The sequence below is a fragment of the Gekko japonicus genome, unplaced genomic scaffold (genome assembly GCF_001447785.1).
Source record: "Gekko japonicus isolate JY-2015 unplaced genomic scaffold, Gekko_japonicus_V1.1 scaffold957, whole genome shotgun sequence".
Lineage (NCBI taxonomy): Eukaryota > Metazoa > Chordata > Lepidosauria > Squamata > Gekkonidae > Gekko > Gekko japonicus.
In genome coordinates, this window is record NW_015162507.1 from 168335 (window position 1) to 189789 (window position 21455).

A 21455-nucleotide genomic window follows, 5' to 3' on the forward strand; every position below is an offset into this window, starting at 1 on the left:
GTGGGTTCCCGAATGTATGTTGTCCAACTTGCAGACGGTCGCAAGTGGAGGCGACACACTGACCAGTTGAGGCAGCGGTGGGCGACTGGCCGCCCCACCTCGCAGCCAACCGAGCTACCGGACCCAGACAACCATCCCATACCTCTGCCGGAGGTGAGTACTGCCGAGCCTGCCGAGCCCAGTACTGTCCCTGAGGGAGGGCAGACCCCTACTCTTGGACCCACTGCAAGGGATGGTAGCGTTCCTGACCCACTCGAGAGTGAGTCAAGCCGAGTGCCTCCAATTCTAAGGTGCCCTGAACCTCCTACGCCACGGAGGTCTCAGAGAGTGCGCAGAGTGCCCACCTACTTAAGCGATTACGAGTGTTCATAATGTTTTTGCTTAGGGGGGAGGGATTTGTTATGTATTGACTTGAATGTAAATACTGACATGCGAATCGTCTCATTGAAACTCTATGTTAAGCTTCAGCCTGGGCTAGGATCCTAATGTAACCAATAGGAGTCCTAGCCCAGAGAGTGTCTACCAATCACGCTGTAAAGCGGGACCGCTTGTGATTGGGCATTATATCTTCAACCTCATAGGTTGTTATTTGTACAGGGGGTGTGGCTACACTAGCCGGGAAATGTTTAAATACAGAGCAGCCAGTGCTTGTCCTTTGGCTCGAGTGGTTCGAATGATGGTTCTGGCTGGCGATCGTAACTAAGCTGAAGAATAAACCGCAATTCTTGCTGAATCACTCTCCGACTCTTTGTTAAGCGCACGACTTAACAGAAAGGCATGTAAACATGCCTGAATTGACTTTCCTTTCCCTCCCTGAGTCTCTCCGCAGCAGCCTTGGCTTCCCCTGCTGACCCACCATGGCTGGCCGGCTGCGGAAGCCAAGGGCAGGCATGGAAACACACCTGGACTCCCTGCCTGCCCTTCTCCCTGCTTGTGGGGTGTCTGGAGAAGGACAGGCAGAGACAGTGCAGGCATGTTTAAATGCCTTTATTTCCCTCCCCCCCCCCGAACTCAGAGAGGGAAAGAAAGGCATTTAAGCATGCCTGCACTCTATCCCTGCACTTCTCCAGCAGCCCTGGGGCAGCTGGAGAAGGGAAGGCAGAGAGAGAAGGCTTCCCCTGGTCAGTTTCACCCCCACCAGCCTGTTAGCAGTTAGGCTTAAATGGCTTATAATAATACAAGTATTCTGCTCCTTTTAAATCTTGCCTAAATACTCTCAGTGTCCTGATGGAAAAAATAGACTTTTCTCATCCCATTACAGAACTCAGTGTTCTATAACCTTGGAAACTTACATTGCCTACTGTAGAATGTCACCTCAGAGGAGAGACAGGGGGAAGGTCTGACGGCATATGCCTAAACTCCCCTGAATATGAGGTTGTCATTCTGGTATAATTAATATGCCCGATCCAGACAAAAGATGGAGCTACGGGAGGGGGGCAGAGCTGAGGCAGCACCAGACGAGGAACTAATCTTAGAAAACCAGATCAAAGCAAAGGTTCACAAAAAGAGATGGAAGAAAATTCTGCAGTTTCCTAGAACTGACAAGGATCCATAAAGAACAGCAAGCACGAGTCTCATGCTCTTCCTGTTCCTCTGAACTGGGTAATGCCCAAGACTCCTTGGAAGCATGCAGGCCTTCATCAGGAGAAGGCGTTGTTCTAGTTAGATTGGTAAGTCCCACCCAGGGCTCCATTGAGTAGAAACTGACGACTCTCCTGGGGACCAGCACTTTCAAATAAACAAGCCCGAAGCAATAATCCACCTCGTCTGGGGCTCGTGCTCTTTTCTTGTGTTCCCAAGACCACGATCAGCCTGCCTCCAGCTCTGAGCTCTTTCTTGTTCTCCATTCCCTACCTGCTGAGCTCCCAGAAGGCCTGGCCTCAAATCTGCCTCTCCTTCATGCTTGTCACCTCAATCTGACTGCTTTTCTTGAGTGGAGTGTGTGGGGATTTGGACTGTGCTTTTGCTTTACTGGAGTTCTTCACCTGTGTCTGGCAGCAGCAACCTGGCTTTTTTCTCCAGGCATCCACACTGACCTTCAAGGACCTTCCTAAAGAGCCTGATTCCTCAAGTGAATGCCCGCAGACAGACGCCAAAAGGGCAGAAACCAAAGGACATCGCCATGGCCCTTGATGGCCATGATCTAAGGTAGTCCCTGTTCATGTGACTGAAGGCCTGGACGGTCTTGCAAAAAGTGTCTCCTACTAAAGAGGTTGCACATTAAGTTCATCTGCAAGTCCAACATGAACTGTGTCTCCATTTTAAAACCAGCATTTGCTAAAATGAAAAATACTGTTTAAGTTCAACAGGGATATGCCCCAAAAATGCTTTGTGGGCATCCCGGAAACCTCTTTCTTGTCCCTGGCCTTCAGTTGACTACACTGTTGTTTCTGTTTTCTCTTCCTCTGTGGCTCACATTAATTTCCCAGTCTGTGGTCTTTCTTTGATTCTTCCTTATCAGACAGATGCCAAAGGCCATGAAAGATAGCCACATACTAGGGCTCTTTTTGCAGCAGGAACGCCTTTGTATATTAGGCAACACACTCCTAATGTAACCAATCCTCTAAGAGCTTACAGTAGCCCCTGTAAGAAGAGCTCTGTAAGCTCTTGTAGGATTGGCTACATTAGGGGTGTGTTGCCTAATATGCAAAGGAGTTCCTGCTACAAAAAGAGCTAATCCACTGCTCACTTTCCACTGTTGTTCTCCCACAGAGAAACTTTATTGTGTACCTACCCATTTATGTGTTCATGTCCTGGAGAACTATCAAAAATTAGTCTTTTCCTCCCCCCACGCCGTTTTCAAACATGACCTACACTAAGGGTCGTGTGAACAAGAAAGTGTCAACATACAGTAGCTTTTCTCCATCACAAATGATCATTATAAAGTCATGCTAAGGGTGTGTTCCTGTCTGCCACTGCCAAACGAGTGAGAAATAAAACGAGTGAGAAGTGAGAATCAGACCTCTTATTGGATCTTGCCTGGTTGTCTGTTTTCATTCATTGTGGCTGACAATGTGGGAGCCAAAGCGTAGCTTGGATCCGAACACAGTGAGAGGAAAAGGTCAACCGAGTCCCCTGGGGAGAAGCTACAAATGGGAAACACAGCTGACATGTTGAAGAGAAAGAGATCAGGGTGGTAATAAAAGACCAGGAAAGACACCCTCCCCCCCCCACACACACACACCAGTCCCTTTTGAGCCTTCTGACACGGGGCAAATTAATGAGAAATTGCAAAGACATGAGATTACTGCTAAAGGTGATGTGCGGGGAATAGACGGTAGGCGGGTCGACAGGGGAAGTTGTTGAAATGTTTTAGAAAGCTTTAATCTGGCAGACGTATGCTGTCAGGGTGGCATGTTGCAACCTGCTCTGTGACACTGTGGATCCTGTTAGACTTTGTGCTGGTTTAATTGGAGCTTTGCAGCTGCCCTTGGTCACAGCTAATTGTCTTAATTGAAACAGCGGGCACGCATGCCTCTCAAATCCGAGCTCAGCTCATTCAGCCATTGACTGGCATGTTTGTTCTGACTCAGTCACTGACTGTGGCTGCATGGGGTTGCCAGCCTCCAGATGGGACCTGGAGATCTCCCAGGATTACAACTGATATCCAGAGGTCAGTTCCCCTGGAGAGAGTAGCCGCTTTGGAGTGTGGACTCTATAGCAGTATATCCTGCTGAGGTCCCTCCTCATAATTCACCCTCCCCAGGTTCTACCCCCAAATCTCCGGGAATTTCCCAATCCAGATTTGGAAAGTGTAGGTTGCCTGCAGGGGCTTTTGAGAAGGGAGTAGGGGTTGAGGGCCATCTTGGGGGTAACAACAGCTCCTGATGCAGGCCTGTAACTATGGTGGGGCATTTCGGGGCCATGCCCCCTTAACTGAAAGCCACACCCCACAAGTCTTGCTGCCAGAAAGCATTAAAAGAATTTATTAAGTCACACCACCTGGCCAGGCATCAGAGAAGCGGGTGAGCGAGCTGCCAGCTGCCTCCCTGCTGGTCAAACACCATCAGGTCTGGGACACTGGCATGGAGAAATCTAGGAGGGTGAAACAAACCACACCAGACCCCTCCAAAGATGTGCCAGAGTCTCCGCAGAAGGAGGCGATCCCCCACTGCCTTTTGCTCCTACATGCAAAGATAAGGGTATCCGACCATGGGTCATATGACTCCTCCCCTGGCACAGGTGCACTGAAGAGAGGCCTGGCACAGGAGCACTGCAGAGACTTTGGCACAGCAGCTGCCCGCCCATAGAGAGCTGGCTGTTCATTCACCTGCTGGAGATGAGGTGATTAGATCAGCATAGCCTTTGCTCTGGCAGGGGTGACGCTCCTGGAATCTGGGACTGGGTCTCCAGTGGGCAGAGTCGAAAGGGCAAAGGACTCAATGGACCTTAGGGTCTCCAGTGGGCAGCAGCCTGCGCCTTCCTGATGAACTGTTTGTGTGTAGTGTGGACGGTCATCAATTTAATTAAAGGCAGTTCAATTAAAATTTATTATTTATTTATGTATTTATTTATTCAATTTATACCCCACCCTCCCTGCGCGTGGGCTCAGGGCGGCTTACAGTAGTGGCACCAGTTGCCGATAAAACCATATAAAACATATAAAATTAATTTAACTAACTGCCCCCTAAGAAATTTAAATGCCCCCTGATGGAAAAAAAACCAGCTAGGGGCCTGTCCTTATGGGAGACATGGGTTCTTTATAAAAGAAGAATTATTGGGTGTTTTTAAAAAAACGTTTATTGTGTAAATGCCCTGAATGTAGACATAAGAGTTCAACAAGACTTGGGTGGTCATTCAGTCATTTTTTGGGGAGAGAAGGGTGATGTGCTTTAGTTTAAATTGGGGGTGCTTGCACATTTCTCTCTCGATTTGGGAGTTCAGAGACTTCTCTTGTTTAATTGCAGAGCTGTACTGATCCCTTAGGAACCAGCCATTCTTCTTTTCTGATTCCCAGAGTTTGTAGAGAACTCTGCTTATACGCAGTATGTTGCAGCTTTAATTTCCTTCTGTGTTTTTTTTTTTTTATCCTTTCCCCCTTTGGCTTCACCAATGTGCCACAAGCACTTCTGTGCATTGATAAAATGTTTCTACGCTGCTTCCAAATTCCTCCCTGGTAGGAATTCCCCTTGGAATACACCATTCCAATCTGAGTTATCACTGAACAAAACTACAGTCTATTCTTTTTGCCCATTACATATTGCATACACATCCGGATATGCAAGTGGAAATACTATGGAATACAGATTTCAACTCATAATGAATATTTCTAAATACCAAAATATACAGCTGAATGTTCCTGTTCACTAAGTTGGATCCTACAGCTCATTTCTGCAAAGTTTTCATCAGAAAGGGAACTCTTTTTCCACTGGAGGAAGACTTGGTAGAAGGGAATCATAAGAACATTGATTAGACTGGTTTCAGAGGGTGGCCATGCTAGTTTGAAGTAGAAGAGTTAGGTTGAAGTCCAGTAGCACCTTAGAGACCAACAATATTTTCAAGGTAAGAGCTTTCAAGAATTAAAGTTCCCTTTGTCGTTATCTCCCTTCATGGTATCTGACAAAAGAAGCGTTGACTCTCAAAATCTTATACCCCCAAAAAAATGTGTTGGTCTCTCGGGTGCTACTGGATTCAAATCTAGCTCTTGCCCAGTAGCCAACCAATTGCCCGAGAAGTCCAGATACAGGGCACAGAGTCCAAAGCCTCCTCTTAATGTTGCCTCCTAGTACTGTTACTCAGAAGCTTGCTGCCTCTCAATAAGGATGCTCCCATTAGCTAGTAGCCACTGATGGACCCCTCCTCCATGAATCTGTCTAATCCCCTCTTAAAGCCATTTCTGTTCATGGCCATCACTTTGTCCACTGACAGCAAATTCCTTAATTTAATTATTGAAAAAAGAACTATTTCCCTCTGCCCCTCCTGAATCTATTGCCCATCACATTTATTGGGTGACCCTGAGGTCTTGTATTATGGGAAAGGGAGAAAATCTCTTTCTAAGATCTAACGGTGTTGTAGGATCCAACTCATTGTCTGTCTGTCTGTCTGTCTATCTGTCTGTCTGTCTGTCTGTCTATCTATGTCCAAACACACGACATACATAGATGCTGCAGATACTGAACTGTTGATGAACTATAGCAATGGTTTGCAACTGGATTGCCTTGGCCACACAGGAAAATCCAGCACATATTACCACGAATGATGTTTTTATTCCAGACAATACCTATTGTAAGAGGAGTAAAAATATTTGACTTTTGGCAGAAAAAAATCTCAAAGTTTATTTGGGCAGGTAAGAAGCCAAGGATTAAGATGAAAATCTTATGTGATGCGAAAGAAAGAGGAGGTTTTCAAGTACCTAATTTCAGACTATACCATGATGCTGTATGTCTTGTCTGGCTGAAACAATGGATTTTGTTAGAAAACAAGAAATTGTTGGCGCTAGAAGGGCATGATTGTAGATTTGGTTGGCATGCGTAATTATGGTATGAGAAAGTGAAAGCCAATGTTTTTTTAAAACATCACTATATAAGAAGATCGCTCTTTGATGTGTGGATTAAATATAAAAGTTTTTTTCAGATAAAAGACCGCTTTGGATTGTACCTGCAGAGGTAATGAAACCTTTTTCATCATCTAGAGGAGAAGATTGGGTTCAATATAAGGACATGTTAAAACAGACAGGAAATACGTATGAAATGAAAATGGAAGAAGATTTGGCGTTTAGATATGGCTGGTTACAATATAGACAAATTTATGACTTGTTTAAGAAAGATAAAAAAAGAATTTGGTTTTAGGGAAAAAAATAATGAAATCGAAAATGTGTGGTTTGAAGGGGGGAAAACAAATCTCTAAAATGTATAAGGTGTTATTGACTTGGTATACTGAAGATGAAACGGTAAAGGAGCATATGTTAAAATGGGCAATAAATATGAATACAGAAATATCTATGTCGTCATGGGAATTTTTGTGGAAGAATGCAATGAAAATATCAACATGTAATAATTTAAAAGAAAACTGTTATAAGATGATGTATAGATGGTACATGACGCCAAAAAAGATTGCAAATATGAATGGTAATGTTTCAAATAAGTGTTGGAAATGTAAAAAAATAGAAGGTTCATTATACCATATGTGGTGGACCTGTGAAAAAGCAAAAGAATTTTGGACCGATATACATGTAGAAATGGAAAAGATAATGAATAGTAAATTTAAAAAAGAACCAGAAATATTATTGTTAGGTTTAAAGATGGAAGAAGTTAACATGACAAAAAGGACATTAATGTGGTATATGATAACAGCTGCAAGAATAGTGTATGCTCAGTATTGGAAATTGGACAAAATCCCAGGCATAGAAGAATGGATTAAAAAACTGCTTTTTATGGCAGAAATGGACAAAATGACAAGAAAGCTGAAAGATCTGGAGGCAGAAGAATTCTTTGCGGACTGGAAGGATTTTAAGGACTATTTAGAGAAGTATTGGGATGTAAAGGTCAATTTCATTTGTTTTGAAAATTATTAAGTGAATGTAATAGAGAAAAGAAATAGACTTATAATGATAAATATATGAACGGTTGTTACCTATAATTATGTGATAGATTAGAAACATGTTAGAATCTAAGATTTGAACTGGTGGTGGGAACGCTGTTGGAAGCCTATGAAAGGGAGGGGAGTAGAAGAAAAGGATATATATTGAAGTTGATGCAATGTGAATGTGTATTATCCTAATAAAAGTTGTGTTTTTTTAAAAAAAAAAAAAAGGAAAATCCAGCAGCAAATGTGTAATGTATCCAGTCCAGACAAGTCCAGACAAGTCCAGAGACAAACGTCAAGCTTCTCTCCAAGAGACAATGGACTATGCGGATCCTAGCCTGCTCCAATCAGGGGGCTAGGTTCCCGGCCAAGAGCCTATGGGACTCTCGGACTCTGTAAATAACCTATAGGGAAGTAGGGGTGTGTTTTGGGTGGCGGTTTCTCGGGGGATATAAGCCGGCCTGCGAGCTGGCCAAAGTTGTCTTGTTCCAGATAGAATAAAGTATGCTATGCTGAAATCACTCTCCGTTTGCGTACTTTTCAAAATGATTACTAGAGCACAATACAAGATGCTGTGTGGATGCGGTCAGATGCTCACAGCGGACCATGCAAAGGATGCAGAATGGAATGAAGCAGCAAAATTACAGAGCCAGTATGGAATGACTAACATTCATCCAGCCTTAACCACAATGCAGAAAGAATCTTGATGAGGTCTGGTAGTTTTCCGATCATGTGCTCATCTGATTGTGCATGCTGCATTACATCAATGATTGTTTGCCGCATTGAGAAGGTGGGGGGGGGGAGAGAACAAATTTAAGGAAATGAAAACTAGGGCCAGCTGTGCATGCAACATTTCTGGGATTAATTTTATAAATTCTCTGTGCCACATTGGAAGGCAGTCAGAATACCAGTACAGAACCAAGGAAATCAACTGACCCCTAGCTTCAATAAGCATCCAATAAGATGCTCACTTTTCTGCTTCTGTTCTCCTCTATTGTCCCCTTAGATGAACCTTTTTGTACTGGGGTTTCAATCTCTTCTTAGACTTTCTACACGTTGCATTGATGCCTCTGAGACAGTGAGATGGGAGGAAGGCAACAGGTATGACTTTTGCCCATTATCACCTTCCAGACCTACACAACCACCACCCACATCCAAGGTAAATGCCTGAGATGCCGTCAGCACTGCTGATGGGGCTCAGCACACCCCAAGCATATCTAGCCAAGTGCAACCTTCATCTCCCTCTCCCCCATTTTGTGTGCCAGCACACCAACATCTTCATTGGTAGAGACATGGGGAGGTCCATGGGTCAAAAATGTTGCTTACCCATGCTGTACACTGATATTTTTGATACAATTGAAGGCCAACACAAAGTGAGATGATACAAAGAGCTTTTCCATTTGTCTGGTTCAGGACAAAATGACAATCACATTTCAGAGTGGTTAGCTTGCATTCTAGTCATTGCAATCCTATGCAGAGTTACTCCACTCTAAGTCCACTGACGTCAATGTGCTTAGAATGGAGTAACTTTGCATGGGATTGAGCTATTAGTTCATTGCAGTAAAAACAAAGATGGGGTAAGGAAAAGGTAAAGGTTTCCCTTGCTCGAAAGCGAGTCGAGTCCGACTCTAGGGTTGCGGTTCTCATCTCCGTTTCAAAGCCAAAGAGCCAGCGCTGTCCGAAGATGTTTTCGTGGTCATGTGGCCGGCACACGGAACACTGTTACCTTCCCACCGAAGTGGTACCTATTTATCTACTTGCAATTTCTTGCTTTCGAACTGCTAGGTTGGCAGGAGCTGGAACTAGAGACGGGAGCTCACTCCGTCATGTGGCACCCTGGGTCTCGAACTGCTGAACTACTGTCCTTCCACAGCCTGCAGTTCAGCGTCTTAACCACTTGAGCCACTGCAGCTCCTAAAGATGGGGTACTGGTAGTTTAATTGCATTGCACATGTGCATGGTCCAGATTCCATAGGTGGTACATAAGAAACTGCTTTATACTGAGTCAGACTACTGGTCCATCTACCTCAATAGTGTCTACACTGATTGGCTGTGAGTCTCCAGGGTCTCAGGAAGAGGGAAGAAAACTATTGGTTGCTATATTTTCAATGGGAAGGCTTCTGTTTTTGCTCCTTCTACCCAGCATGCCAAGGGCACAAGCTGATACCAATTAGCCACACCCTGTGTTCATTGAAGTTGGCTAAGCAATCCACAGATGTCCTTGAGGAAGTATTATACTATGGCCTGAAAATAGGGTTGCCAGCTTTCCGGGTTAGGAAATACCTGGATATTTTGGGGGTGGAGCTTGAGGAAGGCGGGGCTTAAGGAGGGGAGGGACCTCAGTAGGGTATAATTCCACAAAGCCCACCTTCCAAAGTGGCAATTTTCTCCAGTTAAATTGATCTCTGTCACCCGGAGATCAGCTGTAATCCTAAGAGATCTCCAGCCACCACCTAGAGGTTGGCAGCGTTACCTAAAAATGTTCCCCCACCCTGCCCTCCTCTTTGTTTTTAACATCCAGCCTGATGAAGGGAGTTCTGGAGAAGGGAGTTCTGCACAGTGTGTTGTGTTATTTTGGGCAGATATGAATATAAAGTATTATGCAGCTTTTGGCTTTGGATTCAGGCAGACAAGAGTCTTTCCTGTTACTCCAGACCCTTTAGCTCTGATCAAACCTGGTGACCTTTTGCATGTGTTTTATGACGAGCTGGACCATTGGTTCATCTATCCTAGTGTAGATCATTTTTTAATCTAGCTAACAGATCTCAAGAATTCCAGATGAAGATAGATCTTCCCAGTAATGGCTACCTGGGATACTTTAAATGGAGATGCCAGGAACTGAAGGTGGCTCCTGTCTGTGTGTCTTGTCAAGTTGCACCTGACTTATGGTGACCCCAGCAAGGGGCTTTCAAGGCAAATGAGAAGCAGAGGCAGAGGACTTCCGGTTTATGAAGCAGCGATGGTGGACACTCTCCCTGAACCATGGGAGGGCGAATCGCACACCAGCAGCCTGGAGGGGTGCCACCCCAAGTGACACCCCCGCGGAGCCTTTGCGATAGGCTCCAGGCCAGAGGGCTTCTGTGGGGTAGCCTCTTTGATGGTGTAATGCCAAAGAATCAAGGCTCCCCGCCGCCCTGATGGTCCAGTTGCTGTGTGGCCTTCAGGCACAAGCTGGTTTGACCGGGACAAGCACCAGAGATTGAGCAGAATATCGTTAAAATGCAGCATGGTCAGAGAATCTGACCGACAATGAATGTGAGTTCTGAATAAAATGGACTATTAAAAAAGCAGATTCCCCCCCCCCCGGTGTGGGAAGAAACAGATGCAAAGAGGGACGCCTCTTATGCGAAGTAACCGATAAACAACGCGAAGGGGAGAGGGGAGGAAAGCAGCGTTTGTGTTGTGAGAGACTTACTTGATTTTTGACATCATGGGGTGAGTTTCTCGAGTTGGGAGGAAGCGGTGGGAAGTGTAAACAAATCGGAAAAATGGCGCCCCAGTGTGCAAAGTTAAAAATGAAACCACCAGGCAGTCAGAGTCCCCAACCGGAAGAGGGGGCAGACGTCATTAAATTACTAGCGGATGGAGCAACTCGGTGGTATTAACCAGCAACTGACTGTGATGAATAAGAACTTTGCATCTCAACAGCTCCAGCTGAATGAAATGGAAAAGAAAGTGGAGCAGGCTAATGAGAAAATCCAAGAGAGGGACACCACAAACAAGAAGTTGAAGAAAAGACTTGGAGAAGTGGAAATAAAGCAGAATTTTCAAGAAAACCGTGTACGGCAATTACAGATGGAAAAAGCCAATATGATTCTCAGGTTCCAGGGAGTTCCTGAAGCAGCGAAAGAGGACCTGAGGAGGCTGCTTAGCGAGATCATCGCTCCAGTGATAGGCTTTACAGCGGATGAACTGGTAAAAGATATGGAGGTGGCCTATAGGGCATACTGAAACTATATAAAAAAAATAGCCTACCTGAAGAAATTGTGGTCAGATTCTCAAGAAGACAGACTAGAGATGCTATTTTAAAAGTGACATCAGCAAATCCACTGAAAACGGGAAATGTAATTATCAAGACTCTAAAAGACATTCCATTTGAAACCCGGCAAAAGAGGAAAAATTACAAAGATTTGATTGCTTTTCTTCAAACTAATGGAATAACGTACAGGTGGGCAATCCCGGAAGTTGTCATCTTTAATGACAAAAGTGAGAAGATAGACTCAATTTTCAAGGCTAAAGAGTTTTTGCGGCATCAGCTCGGAACAGAGGAAGAGTCTAAGGAGGAAGAAATGAAATCTAGTAACTCTGCTACCTCTGGAATGGAAGAGGACTCTGCTACAGAAACGGGTGCAGGACCTGCCAAAGTTGTCTACGACTTTAGAGACAGAAAGCCGAAGTAAAAGCAGAAGGACTCAGAAATTGGCCTTTTGAAGCGAAGAACATGAAGATGATCAGAAAGTTCTCTCAGGGCTCTACTGGAGCAGGAGCTCCTTTGCATATTAGGCCACACACCCCTAGTGTAGCCAATCCTCCAAGAGCTTACAGAGCTCTTCTTACAGGAGCTACTGTAAGTTCTTGGAGGATTGGCTACACCCCCTAGGGGTGTGTGGCCTAATATGCAAAGGAGTTTCTGCTACCAGTAGAGCCCTGCATTAGTTTCCCTCCCTAATTTTCTTTGTAGTTTGTAGTTTAATGCAAAATAAAAATATCCTTTCAGGGGTTTAAAAAAAAGAGAGAAAAGCAGAGGTAGTTTGCCATGGCCTTCCTCTGCAGAATCTTCCTTGGTGGTCCCCCATACAAGTACTGACCTGTTTAGCTTCCCAAGGTCTGATGAGATCAGGCTATACCCAGGGCTATTTTGGGGCAGGAACGCACAGGAACAGAGTTCCAGCTGGCTTCCAAGTTGGCCACGCCCAGCAGGAACTCATTAACATAATAGGCCACACCCAACAGCAGAAACTCATTAGGATTGGCTACAATAAATAAACAAACAAACAATTAGGGGGTGTGGCCTAACATGCGAAGGAGTTCCTGTTCCAAAAACAAAAAAGCCCTGGGTTTTGACAACAAACAAGGTAAAGAGAATAACAAGCAAAAGGTGGGTGTGGTTGGATGACCACACTTCTGGTAACATGGGGGTGTGGCCTAATATGTGAATGAGCTGTGTGGTCAGGGGTGTGGCCTAATATGCTAATGAGTTCCTGCTGTTGGGTATGGCCTATTATGCTAATGAGTTCCTACTGGGCTTTTTCTACAAAAAAGCCCTGGCTATACCATACCGTTCCACTTCCTGAACCTGGTTCCTGCTATATGAAAAAATACCTTCTACCATTAAGCTTTACCACCTCATCAGATGTATGTTTCTTTACCAAGCATGTGTGTGTATGTTATGCCTGTATGCAGGCAAAAGAGAAAGAAAATGTTGAGAGCAGGGTCAAAAGCCAATGAAACTAAAGAGGCCCAGTCTGCTTCAAGCATACAAAAGAGGGACCCAGTGGACGTTCACAGCAGCAATAACAGGTGATAATGCAATTCTTGCCAGACTTGCTAAGTCAATTTCACACTTGTAGCGTGAAAGGAACCCAAAACTATCTGCCAGGAAGCAGACAGGCCACTAAGACTTCCCCTCCTCGAAGACGTCTGCAAGCGTACATTTTTGGCCTGCAACCGATTTGGCAGCGAACAGGAGATGCATCACTTTGAGTTAATTTATAAGATCCTGGACAGCAAGAGAGTTCATTTAATTGAAAGATGTAATTATCAGGTGTTGGAGGCGAAGGGCCTCATTAATTTCACAGACATTCTGTTGACTGAACTGTCCTCATTTCAATTTTTCACTCCTCACCAAGGCTGAAGCTGTGTATCACAGAGAAACCACAGAGAAACAAGAAATCTCTCCAAGCTCTATGCCTGCAGAGGCTGCTCCGGGATATGACCCAACATGAAACCTACACCTTAGGTCAGCTTCCCTAGAGGAGTCCATTCTTAATGGAAATTTTTGGAATCAAGGAAACAGCTGCCATGGTGCAGAAAGGAAGCTATGGTTCCAGAGGCATAAACAGCAGTTCTTATATTGCCACATGCCCTTGAGGGAAATGGCAAACATCTCGATTGGCATTGTGTGAAGTCCGTACAGTAGAGCTGATAGCAGACACTCAGTGCAACCCTAAACAGAGTTACACCCTTCTGAGTCTTCAATGGACTTTGGAAGACATCACTCTGCTTAGGACTTCAATCTCAGAGTGGTAGCGACTTGGGAACAAAGCCCCATGAACATCACTTGGACTGCTGGGAGTTTGGAACTTAAATTCCCAGGTGTGAACACCTGAAGCTGCCTTATACTGAATCAAAACATTGGTCCATCAAGGTCAGTATTGCCTACTCAGACTGGCAGCAGCTCTCCAGGGTCTCAGGCAGAGGTCTTTCACGTCATCTCCTGCCTGGTCCTTTTAGCTGGAGATGCTGGGGATTGAACCTGAAGCCTTCTGCATGCAAAGCGGAGGGTTTTCCACTAAAACACAGCTGGGGGGGGCTGATTTAAATCAGGACTGTGGCATGTGGGGAAAGGGCGCTTGAACACTCCCCATGCCATTTTCCCAACCTGAAACAGCCCCAGGGAACTATTATTTGACCCATGGTGGGGAAATATACTTGTATCAATGGCTACATGTATTTTTCCTCAGTGTGGCAAACAGTGACTCCTTAGATGTCATTTCAGATCATAAAAATGGCACAGGGGGAGGTTTAAGTTCCCACATGTGCTGTGACACTTATCCATATCAGGCCCTACACAATCTGGGAATGAACTATGAAGCACAGGACTGCCAGCACGTATCTGATCAAAATTCTTTGCGGTAACCATGTGGCAGTCACGAGAACTTTGTAATGCATGAGCCTGACCCCCAGTGGCAGAGTCTGTGCTTTACATTATTGAGCCTTGGCCAGAAGCTCCAAAGTTTGCAGAAATCCCAAGAAAATGATATGCAAGATCCAGGTTTGCCTACAAGGAGATTTTAATAAAGCATCAAACTTGCAGAAATAGCAGGCTGCAATCCGCTGGGCCTTGAATATACACAAACACAGTGAAGCTAGCCAGAACTCGAGATATAACACTGTAGCATAGCATCCAAATTACAAGAGGTCATAGTCCCACTGTACACTGCATTGGTCAGGCCACACCTGGAGAATTGTGTGGTTCTAGAGGCCTCACTTCAAAAAGGCTGTGGGCAGAATAGAGCAGGTGCAGAGGAGAGCAATGAGGATGATCGGGGGGCCTGGAGACCAAGCCCTATGAGGAAAGGCTGAGGGACTTGGGAATATTCAGTCTGGAGGAGAGGAGGTTGAGGGGGGACATGACTGCTCTCTTGAAGTATTTGAAGGGTTGTCACTTAGAGGAGGGCAGGGAGCTGTTCCTGTTAGCAGCAAAAAATAGGACTTGCAAGAATGGGTTGAAATTAAGGGCAGGAAGGTACTGGCTGGATCTTAGGAAAAGTTTTTGACAGTAAGAGTTGTTCAACAGTGGAATCAGCTGCCTAGGGAGGTGGTGAGCTCCCCCTCACTGGCAGACTTCAAGCAGCAGCTGGACAAACACTTGTCAGGGATGCTGATCCTGCATTGAGCAGGGGGTTGGACTATATCAGGGGTGTCAAACATGTGGCCCTGGAGCCGGATCAGGCCCCCAGAGGGCTTCTATCAGGCCTGCAGTGCAACTGGCTGTTTTCTAGTTCTTTGTCCAGTTCTGCTGCTGCTGTATCATCATAAGTTTGCAGCTTACAGATACACACCTGAACAGCATACTCAAGATTGCAACAGCACAGACATTTTTATGCAATAATTCAGAGCAAGAGGTGTCAGTTACCAGACACTGTTAAATAAACAAAATATTGCAAGAGTGCTGATGTTTTAAGCATGTTTTTATTTTAAGTAAAAAAAACCCTTTTGTGTTTGTGCTTTAATAAAGTTTATGTCTCTGCTACCTGGCATTATATTTTATGACACACATGGCCCGGCCCAACAAGGTCTCCTTTATGTCAGATCCGGCTCTCATAATAAATGAGTTTGACACCCCTGGACTAGATGGCCTGTATGGCCCCTTCCAACACTGTGATTCTATGATTGTATGAGATACATAGCTAAAACTAAACATCTTATACTCTAATTGCTGTCTACAAGTCAAGAATAGCATCATCAAAGCTGCCTCCTAGACCCTGAGGCTGTTGGTCACACAGACTAAATAATCCACTTTCAATGCACTTTCCAACCTGATCTTGCCTGTTTACCCGGTACTCAGTGGCAGAGGAAAACAAGTCAGCTTACTATAAGAACTCAGGAGAGTGCGAATGAAAACGTTCTCTTGGGAGCAGCCCGCCGGCCATCCTCCCAGACAACTCAGAAGTCTATACATACATGCAGAAGGTCCCATCCCAATCTCCTGCATTTCCCGTTAAAAGGATCTCTCAAGTAGCTAAACTAGGGAATACCTCTGCCAGTCAGAGTAGCCAGTACTTGGCTAGAGGGACCATTGGTCTGACTTACTACAGAACAGCTTCATGTGTTGAAATGAGGCTTTGCAGCCCCCGCTGCTAGATCTGTACGTAAAAGTTCACTTTGGCGTTCTCCTCTCTCCCTTTTCCCAGCAGACACCCTCCCAGAAACTCCATCACTGCATTGAATATGCTCTTTGGTGTGCCGGCCTGCGTTCATGATTTATTTAGACCGGCATTGCATTGCCTCTCAAGGCCAGCACTCTCTAATCCGTCACCGTCCCCGCCACGGCCGTACACAAACATTTGTTTTTGCTGCATCAGCATCTTGGGCTGCGGAAGAAAGATGCCCATTGTTAATCACTATAGCAACTGCAATTTGGTCCTGGGTCCTTTTGTTCACATGTTGCTTGCTTTTGAGGGTGGCTTTCCTTTCCTTTTTTTTCTTTTAGTATTAACACACTCTTGTTGATGGAAAAGCTCTGGCTTTCATCAAGCCAAAGTATTTATAATTTAACAGAATGGCAGCGGGCCAACCGTTTGCACTGGAAATACATCACAGCCGCAGTTGTTCTGTTGTGTGAGTGCGTGTTTGTGCATTGAATAGCGAACAGCCCTTTTATGCTATCCAGCCAAAGTCAGGGCTCAGGTTGTGCATGCAGTACGTGGGCTGAGTCTGAACACCAGCTGTTCTCCATGTGCGAGTGAACATGCTGCACCACACAAACACCTTGCACGATGTCTCGGAGCATGGACACATGGAGAAAGCAGGTGTGTGGTTTTATTTTTCTTGTAAGTCCAATTTTTAACCCAAAATTGGTTCCTAAGTGGCTTATAGCTGTTAGGAATCAGTATCTATCTATGTAGGACGTTTGTATTCCACTCTTCCTCCAAGGAGCTAAGGGCAACACACATGATTTCCCCATTCCTAATTTATCCTTGCAATAACCCTATAAGGGAGGTCAGGCTGAGAGAGAACTCTGACCCAGTGATGCCCAGCAAGCTCCAAAGCAGAGCAGGGATCTGAACCTGGGTCTCCCAAAGCCTAATATCACCCTCTGATCATTATCATTTCAGGGAGGCAGCCAAGATAGTCTGCAGTAGCAGAACAAAATTTGAGTCCTGATGGATCTTCATTTCCTTTTGTATCTGACAAAATGAGCTTTGATTCATGGAATCTTACATCCTAGGAAATGGTGTCAGTCTCTAAGGTGCTTTGTGTCAGGGTTCCCAGTCAAAACACTCAACAACGTTCCTTCAGAAGCTTCAGTTTATTGAGAGCAGGTACTTGGGACACCATAACCACTTGTGTCAGGAATGGTGGGCTAGTGAAAGGAACCCCAGATATACCCCCTTCATACATGCCCCCTAATGAGCAAAGGCCAATAAGCAGGCACCTGAAAATGCGGGAGAAAAGCAATGGTTACATTCTCAGCGGGAAACTAGGAGCGGTCACAGTGCACAGCTTCAAGGACACCAAGGAGATAACTCGGGAAGGCTGATGAAGGCAGGGAGGGGGAGGGGGAGACATGGACAACAGCCCACACATTCCAATCCATGGCAGCATTAGCTGACATTCTGGGCTAAATGATAAGTCTAAAAAATGCTTGGGGGATCGAGGTCCAACCAGCAGTCTGGGTCCAGGCATGATAAAATGGTGTTCTGGAGGGCCCACGGAACAGTGGCACAGCATCTGCTTGACATGCAGAAGATCTCAGGTTCAATCCATGATGTCTCCAGTTGAGAGATCTGGCAGTAGGTGATGTGAAAGACCTGGGATTGCCTGAGACCTGGGATTGCTGCTGTCAGTCTGTTAGTCTGAGTAGGCAATACTGACTTCGATGGGCCAAGGGTCTGATTCAGTATGAAGCAGCTTCATGTGTTCATGTGCCTGGCTGCTCTTTCTCCTTCTTCCGCCTTTCACTTCACTATTGACTGTTGGTAAGTAGGTACTCAAGACTGAACCCAGGACCTTCTGCGCATGCTCCACAACACTTATCTAGAACTTCTCAGCACAAGAGAGCCAGAGTTATATTGAACCAAGCCTTTGTTCTACCTAATTTAGCAGTTCTGGCTGGCAGCAACTCCTCGGGGTCTCAGGCACAGAAAGGTCCTTCTCATGACCTGAGATCCTTCAAAAGGAGATGTCCACGACTGAACCATGGACCACATGCATATGCTTTACCAGTGAGTCATGGCCTCTCTAGCAAAGTGACTGCCTTCAGAATGCACCCGAAGCCCAATGCTGTGCTGCCCATTCACTGTTATATCACACATACTGCCATGGGTCCAAATTTGTATTGTATTTTTTCTGTATTTTCCACTGCATCATCTCTTATGTCTCGCCTTGACGTCTACGGCCCCCGGCAACTTCCATCCTCCCCCAGAAGCCCACTCAGCAGCTGGCCTCTTGCTTAGCAGCTCCAAGCCTTCCTCTTTCTCAGCCGACCACGCCTGGCCTCCCCTCCTCCATGCTGCCTGCACCATTGCACAATCTCACAGGATCCTTGGAGACAGAAGGAGCAGCTTCCTATTTGCCCGAGCCCACATGTAGCCCTGCCTCTTCTCTACAGCCCAGTGCCTAGCAACAGTGTTCCGCACTGTGGTGAGACTCCATACAAGCAATGCCGCAGCTCACTTGATGAACATGACCTGGAACACCCACCACTTTTCAAGTCCTACAGCCATGCACATCCCCCTAAATGACTACCTTCCCTGAGCGCCTGCCCACAAAGATGCTCGTGTACATTTCCCCAAGTCTCTCCAGTGCACAGACTTGCAATAATGGCACTGAATTACAACCATTATTATCTTTTGTGTGAACTACTACCCACCGGGGGATTAAATGGAGATGGGGAATTAGTACAAGAGCTTGTTTAAGAAACACGGTTCTCCATTCCTCTCTTTCTCTCTCTCTCTCTCATGCACATAAACCTTGTCTGCCAAGTAGATGAGATGGCTAGATATTTGTGATTGGATGATCAGCAGTTATTTAAGGGGGTGGTATGCTTTCCCCAATGGGGGGGGGGGTTATATTGGGGAAATGATGCAGGGATCTGGCCTTCCAAACTGTGCCTAATTTTATTTCTTTACCCAAAGACTAATTAACACATGGAATTCACTGCCACAGGAAATGGTGGTGGCTACAAGCATAGACAGCTTCAAGGTGGGGGTTGGATAAACATGTGGAGCAGAGGTCCATCAGTGGCTATTAGCCACAAGATATTGATAGAACACTATGCCTGGGGCAGTGATGCTCTGTATTCTTGGTGCTTGGGGGCAGCAGTGGGAGGGCTTCAGGAGTTCTGGTCCCCCTGGTGGACCTCCTGATGGCACGTGGGTTTTGGTCACTGTGTGACAGAGGGTGTTGGATTGGATGGGCCATTGGCCTGATCCAATTTGGCTTCTCTTATGTTTTTATGATGCAGGAAAGCGCTGGAGGGTGAGTGATAAAGAGACGGACATGCAGGCCAAGAGAGACCTCACAGGGGAATCACATTCCCTTCCAACCCTAACAATCAAGATCAAGTTAGCCATAAGCTTGCTGTGAGCTTATAATGAGGCTGCCTCTTGGTTTAAAACACCTGCCCTATGCTTGTTGCTCAGAAACTCTAGGGTTGCCAACTCTGAGTTGGGAAATTCCTGGAGATTTGACGGTGCAACTTGAGGAGGGTGGGGTTTGGGGAGGGGACAGGAAGGTACGATGTCATAGAACCCACCCTCCAAGGCTGCCATTTTATCCAGTGGAACTGATCTCTGTTGTCTGAAGGTCAGTCAGAATTCTGGGAGATCTCCAGGCTCCACCTAGAGGTTGGCAACCCTAATCACTCGGTATGTGGATGGCCTCTTCTCACACACCTTCTCAGGCAAGAAGGGGCTGAATTAGTGAGCAGAGGAGGCTACATCAGAGAGTGGAGAGAACAAGTGGTGATTAGGCAGCTTCAGGGATTCCTGAATCAGGTGGGTTGTCTGTCTCCATTCTGGTCTGGTTTCAGGCATGGTTTCAGGACTGAAACAGCCTTATTGCCCTAGTGGATGAGCGCCACCAAGAGGTGAACAAAATGATGGTGAATCTGTTAATTCTTCTGGATAACTAGGTGGCTTCCATTGATCACCATGGTATCCTTCTGGACATGATGGGGTTGGGACAGGGTTGCCTGCTTTGGGTTGGGAAATTCCTGGAGATTTAGAGATAGTGCCTCAGGAGGACAGGGTTTGAGGAGGGAAAGGACCTCAGTGGGTATAATGAGATGAATGGCCTCAGTGGACCTCCAATGCCATAGAGTCTACCCTCCAAGGCAGCCATTTTCTTTACTTTTTCAGCCACCTTGCTCAAGAATGGAATATTTGAGACTGCACAGTAGTTCTTCCACTCTCCTGGGTCCAGAGTAGGTATCTTTAGGTGTGGATGCCCACTTCAAGGCAGAAGCAGGCAACCACCTCCTGTCTCACATAAGCATTTACTGCCTCCCAGATTCAGTCTGTCAGTCCATCCTTGGCTGATTTAAGCAGCCAGGAAGGGCAAGGGTAATCTAAACAGGTTCCAGGAATCCTGTCCATGTCCTCAGACTGGATGAGCTGAGATGTATCTTTCAATAAACAAATAACTGGGAAATAACGTTCAAAGTTGCAGAATTCCACTTAGTACAGAATTTGTGTTAGCCTGGTGCAAACTTTGTCTTTCAAGCACATCCTGCTTAAAGCCAAGGACATCTATGCATGGTTTTTTATCAGGCATCAGGTCAATGTCTCCGGTCTCTATAAGCTTTGATCAGCACATCAGTAGATATCAACCTGCTCTCTGATAGAGCTGTTTTATGATCGATAACCAGCACCTTTATCCAATACATCTTTGTATGCCTGGATTGATAGGAGGAACGTTGCACAAAACCCCAATACATCCTGAGATGGTTTTGGATTTCTCCTCCCTGCTTTGTTGACCCCCCAAATCCCCTTTTCGATTTTACTTCCCCTCCTTACAAAAGTGAATCCATGATCTTTTGTACTTCGTGCTGAGGTTTTGCTTGTAAAATGTGTGTCCTTTTCAGTGTAATACATGCATCAACAAATCAGCATTACACATATAAGTCAATGTTATACTTTAAACGTTATCACGGTCGCCTGAACTGTGCATGAAAACTGTATGACTTGCAAATGAAACTACAAAACCGACAGTAAAAAGCAGAAAACTAAAACCATTGGCCAACTATAAATAAATACAAAAAGTAATGAAATGGGGAGCATTTGTTCAACTCTAAGTGTGTGTGTGTTGACCCCATGAATTCCTGTCCTCCAAAACTTCCTATTGTTAACAGCCCTGCTCAGGTCTTGCAAAAAAAGGACCGTGGCTTCCTTGACAGAGTCAGTGCATCTCGTGTTGGGTCTTCCTCTTTTCCCAGCTGCCTTCAACTTTTCCTAGCATCGACTCTAAATACAGGGCTATTTTGG